Here is a 6,000-nt window from a genome sequence, read left to right as displayed (position 1 = left end):
ATTTAATGGCCCACCTGGAAGAACTTGAGAAAGAACAGTAAACTAACCCTAAAGCAAATAGAAGAAGATAAATAACAAAGATTAGAGTTAAATGAATGGGAGGGAAAAAGAACAATAGAAAGAATCAATAAAACCAAAAGTTGGTTCTTTGAGAAAATCAATAAAATTTTTTCTGTGCAAGGCTGACAAAGAAAAAAATAGAGAGGATGCAAATAAACAAAATCAGAAATGAGAGAGGAGTCATTACCACAGACCCTGAAGTAATGAAAAAAAAATCATAAGAGGATATTATGAACAACTATATGCCAACAAGTTAGACAACTTACACAAAATGGAAAAACCCCTGGAAACACATAAACAAGCTACACTGACTCAAGAAGAGATAGAAGATCACAACAAACAAATCACAAGTAAAGAAATTCAATCAGTCATCAAAAATCTTCCTACAAAGAAAAGCCCAGGGCCAGATGGCTTTACAGGGGAATTTTATCAAATGTTCCAAAAGAACTAACACCAATCTTGCTCAAACTTTTCCAAAAAAAATGAGAGAAAAGGAATACTACCTAACTCATTTTATGAAGCTAACATCACTGTAATACCCAAAAATGGGTAAAAATTCTACAAGAAAGAAAAACTACAGACCAATCTCCCTAATGAATATAGATGCAAAAATTCTCAACAAATTATTTGCAAATTGAATCCAAAATCACATTAAAGAACTATACACCACAACCAAGTGGGGTTTATACCAGAAATGCAAGGATGGTCAACGTAAGAAAATCAGTTTAATGTAATACAGCACATTAACAAATTAAAAAGGGAAGAATCATATGCTCATTTCAGTTGATGCTGTAAAAGCATTTGACAAAATTCAACATCATTTTCAGATATAGAAAAACAACACTCACACTTCAAAAGGTAGGAATCAAATGTAACTTCCTCCATATGATAAAAGGCGTATATGAAAAACCCATAGCCAGCATCATACTCAATGGTGAGAGGCTGAAAGCTTTCCGCCCAAGATCAGGAATGAGATAAGAACGTGCTCTGTCACCATTATTATTCAACATGGTACTAGTTCTAGTGAGAGCAATCACACAAGAAAAAGAAATAAAAGGTATCCAAAGTGGAAAGGAAAAAGTAAAGCTTTCATTATTTGCAGATGACATGACACTATACTTGGAAAATCCTGAGAAATCTACAACAAAGTTACTTGAGCTAATAATCAGATTCAGCAAGGTGGCAGGTTATAAAATTAATGAGCAAAAATCAGTAACATTTCTATATACAAGCAATGACCTAACTGAGGAGTCAGTTAAGGAAAAAATTCCATTCAAAATAGCAACTAAAAGAATCAAGTATTTAGGAATGCACTTAACTAGGTATGGAAAGGACTTCTACACAGAGAACTACATAACATTGCTAAAAGAAATCAAAGATGATCTAAATAGGTCGAAAGACATTCCATGCTCATGGATAGGAAGGTTAAATGTAGTTAAGATATTAATTCTACCCCAATTGACTTACAGATTCAATGCAGTACCAATAAAAATTCCAACAGCTGATTTTGAAGACTTGGAAAACCTAGTTACCAAATTCATCTGGAAGGGAAAGAGACCCTGAATACCTAAAAGCATCCTACAAAAGAAGAATGAAGTGGGAACGTTAACACTCCCCAATTTTAAAACTTATTATAAAGCCACAGTGGTCAAAACAGCATAGTACTGGCACAAAGATAGAAGTACTGACCAATGGAATCATATCAAGAGTGCAGAAATAAACCACCAAATCTATGGTAACCTGATCTTCGACAAGGCCCCCAAATCCACTGAACTGGGACAAAATAGTCTTTTCAATAAATGGGCGTGGGAGAACTAGATATCTACAGCCAGAAGAATGAAAGAGGACCCTTACCTTACACCTTATACAAAAATTAATTCAAATTGGATCAAACACCTAAATATAAGAACTAGTACAATAGAGCTCCTAGAAGAAAACGTAGGGAAACATCTTCAAGACCTAGTAAATAGGAGGTAGCTTCCTAAACTTTACACCCAAAGCCCAAGCAACAAAAGCAAAAATAGATAAACTGGAACTCCTCAAAATCAAATGCTTTTGTGCCTCAAAGACTTTGCAAAGAAAGTGAGATGCAATCAACTCAATGGGAGAAAATATTTGGAATCACACATCAGATAAATGTTTGATATCGTGTATACATAAAGAAATCAGACTACTCAACAACAAAAGAACAAACAACCCAATTATAAAGTGCACTAAAGATACAAATGGACATTCTTCTGAACAGCAAATACAGATGGGTGAAAAGCACATGAAGAGATGCTCATTTTTATTGGTTATAAGGGAAATACAGATCAAGACTACAATGAGGTACCTACCACCTCACACCTATAAGAATGGCTGCTATTAAACAGGAAACTATAAATGTTGGAGAGGATGTAGAGAAACTAGGACACTCATGCAGTGCTGGTGGGAATGTATAATGGTACAGCCAGTGTGGAAGACAGTCTGGCAGTTCCTCAGAAAATTATATACCTAGTGGCCCTATGATCAGACAATGCCATTATTCAGAATATACCCAGAAGAGCTGAAAGCAGTGACACAAACACAGATTTGCACACCAATGTTCATAGCAGCATTATTCACAATTGCCAAAAGTTGGAAACAATCTAAGTGCCATTAGTGGATGAGTGGATTAATAAAATGTAGTATATATATATGATGGGATATTATGCAGCAGTAAGATAAAATGATGTCCTGAACCATATGACAACATGGATGAGCCTTGAGGACATAATGCTGAATGAAATAAGCTAGACACAAAAGGAAAGATACTGTATGATTCCACTTTTATAACCATGGTAAGGATAAAATCAGAGGCTTATAATACAGAATATAGGGGGCCTAGAGATACGGAGAGGCTTAAGATGGATGAACAGTTAGCTAATGAAGTTAAACTTAATAATAAGGGAATTCATAGAAGCGAACAGGGTTCACTAGTGGTTCTATAAGTAATATTACCATACTGAAGGTGTACATGATTGAAGGGGGTTGTATAGACTCGTGTGTCCCACCAATTAACACTAGAAATATGAGTAAGTTCTTACATGAACTACTGCAAAGATATGAATCTTGTACCATGAGGGTATAATTTTGGGATATGGGGGGGGCGTGGAATGCTATTGCATGCTATGGGCTATGTTTAATAGGAAAATATCAATAGTACCACAGTAAAACCAAGGGTGTATAATGGGGGGAGGGATAAGGGTTAGGGGGAGATTTGGATTTTCTACTTGGTGAGGGTGTGTTTATTGGCTGTCTTTCTCTTGGGAATAATGAAATTATCTAAAATTGAGAGTGTTGATCAACTGTTGACTTTGGACATTATAATGATGCCTAATGAATGGAGATGGCTAAAAGATGCACTAACTGAGAAGTAGATTAACGAACGATGGTGTATACATATGATCAAACACACTGCTGCTACAAAAAGAAATGAAGTTATGAGGCCTGCAACAATATGAATGAATCTGTGGGACATTTGGTGAGGCAAATAAAATAAGCCAGAAACAGAAGAGCAAATATTGGATGATCTCATTTAGAAAATACTTTTAAGAAAACAGGGGCTTAGATTGGAAGCTCTGCTAGCAGTCACATTTAGTCTGGAGTAGTAATTATTATTCCTGGATTTTGAGGGGCTGTTGTATATATGTATAGCCTGGTATCTAGAGAGAAGAACAAAGCCAACCAGGTTGGGATTAAGGTAATTCAGAATATAGGGGTAAGGAAAACATTGTCTTCTATTTTAGAACTTCATTTTCTCTTTGAGACAAAGGAGGAAAGGTTTATTTTGTCCAGAACCTAAATTTCCTGTAGCACATAATCTAATTTATCCTGTCTGGATAGATCATTTAAACAATCCAAACACAGGGAGCCCAGAATAAGAATGAGAGCCTTTAATCCTGTATAGCTTAATGTATTACCTGGATACATCCCAGAGTATATTAGGCAAATAATCAAAAAGTGTTGGCAAAGTCCCTTGAGGGATGGGAGAAAAGTATGGAACTGTTAAACTTTATCACCAGGGAAACCCCGGATACTGTGCCAAACACTAGGGACACCCAAATCAACAGAAGCCCTTGATCTTGATCTTGTGAAGCTTAGGTATGTAGCAGAGAGGCTTATCTTACCTATAGATATGCCTAAGAGTCACCTCCAGAGGACCTCTTTTGTTTCTCAGATGTGGCCTCTCTCTCTCTAAGCCAACTCTGCAAATAAAACCATTTCCCTCCCCCTTACATGAGACATGACATCAAGGGATGAAAGTCTCCCTGGTGGCGTGGGAGATGACTCCCAGGCATGAGCCTGGCCCAGAAACTATGGGATCAACAATGCCATCCTGACCAAAAAGGGGAAAAGAAATGTAACAAATAAGGTATCAATGGCTGAGAGAATTCAAATACAGTCAAGAAGTTACTCTGGAGGTCACTCTTATGCAAGCTTCAGTTGGACCATTGCTACCTATCATAGCTTGCCAAACCCCAACCAAAACCATTCCTTCCAGTCTTAAAGAACACCAAGGGAAGAGATGCAAATGTTCAAAAAATAATCATGGTGATGAATACACAACTATGTCGTGATATTGTGAGCCACTGATTATAGGCATATCAAGAATGTTTATATGTTATGAATGTTTGTATGTTTGTTCGTTGTTTACAATAAAAATATTTTTTAAAAAAGAACACAAAGGGCATTATATGAGATTGTACAAAGATTCCATGCACTAGGGTAACCTTCTAGAAACCTATAATCTCCAGATGGGTCCCTGGACCAGATAAATCCTAATACAAAGGGGCTAGCTTCTCCAGAACATCAGCGAGTTCCATCCCCCATCCCAAATTATCAACAGACCATTCCAACATGAAAAAGTTAGAATTGGCTTAACCCAAATACCCTCAAAGAGTGGAGAAAAATCAAAGGTGATGGTGGAGTTATATAGAGAAGGGAGAGCTTGACATATGAGTAGGAGTGCTGAATCATTTTATTGATATTTCTTTTAGTCTACAGTACCTTAGAGCAGCTAGAAGTAAAAATCTAAAATTGTGGAATTGTAACACAGGCCATACTCTGAAATCTGTTCTACAACTAATTGTTGTGATGTACTTTGAAATTTATTGCTTTTTTGTATGTATGTTATTTTTCACAAAAAGGAAAAAAGGAGGAGAAGTATAACAGAGAAGATAGAATTTAACAAATGAGTATGACTGCTGAATTATTATATTGGTATTTCTTTTGGCCTCTAGTGTCTTAGAGCAGCTAGAAGAAAAAATGAAAAGTCACGGAACTGTAACCTATACCAAACTTTAAAATCTGTTCAATAACTACTTGTTAAAATGTACTTGGAAATTGGGTGGGCCATGGTGGCTCAGCAGGTAAGAATGCTTGTCTCCCAAGCCCGAGGACCCGGGTTTGATTCCCGGTGCCTGCCCATGTGAAAAAAAAAAAATGTACTTGGAAATTTACTGCATTTTGTATATATGTTATATTTCACAATTTTTGAAAGTTGAAAAAAATTGTCACAGTAAAAAAAAAGTCAGCTGTCATATTGGATTAAAATACAAGGCCCAACTATATGCTATCTTCAAAAACAAACAAACAAACAAAATATTTTAAATATAAAGACCCAGAAAGGTTAAAAGTGAAAAAATGGGGGAAAATTCCACACCAACAGATGAAGAAAGTCGAGTACTTTATTAATATCCCACAAAATAGACTTCAGGACAAGGAATATTACCAGGATAGAGAGGAAAATTTCCTAATGATACAGAGTCAGTTCATCAAGGAGACACAGTGATCTTAAATATCTATGTGCATCATAGCAAAGTTTCAATATACATGAAGCAACTTCTGACATAATTGAAAAGAGAAGTAAATAAATCCACAATTGCAGTAGAAAATATCAACTGTCTTCTCTCAGTAATT

Source organism: Tamandua tetradactyla, chromosome 10 (genome assembly GCF_023851605.1).
Source record: "Tamandua tetradactyla isolate mTamTet1 chromosome 10, mTamTet1.pri, whole genome shotgun sequence".
Taxonomy (NCBI): Eukaryota; Metazoa; Chordata; class Mammalia; order Pilosa; family Myrmecophagidae; genus Tamandua; species Tamandua tetradactyla.
The sequence above is the reverse complement of the archived record's forward strand: the minus strand, read 5'-3'. Positions refer to the sequence as shown.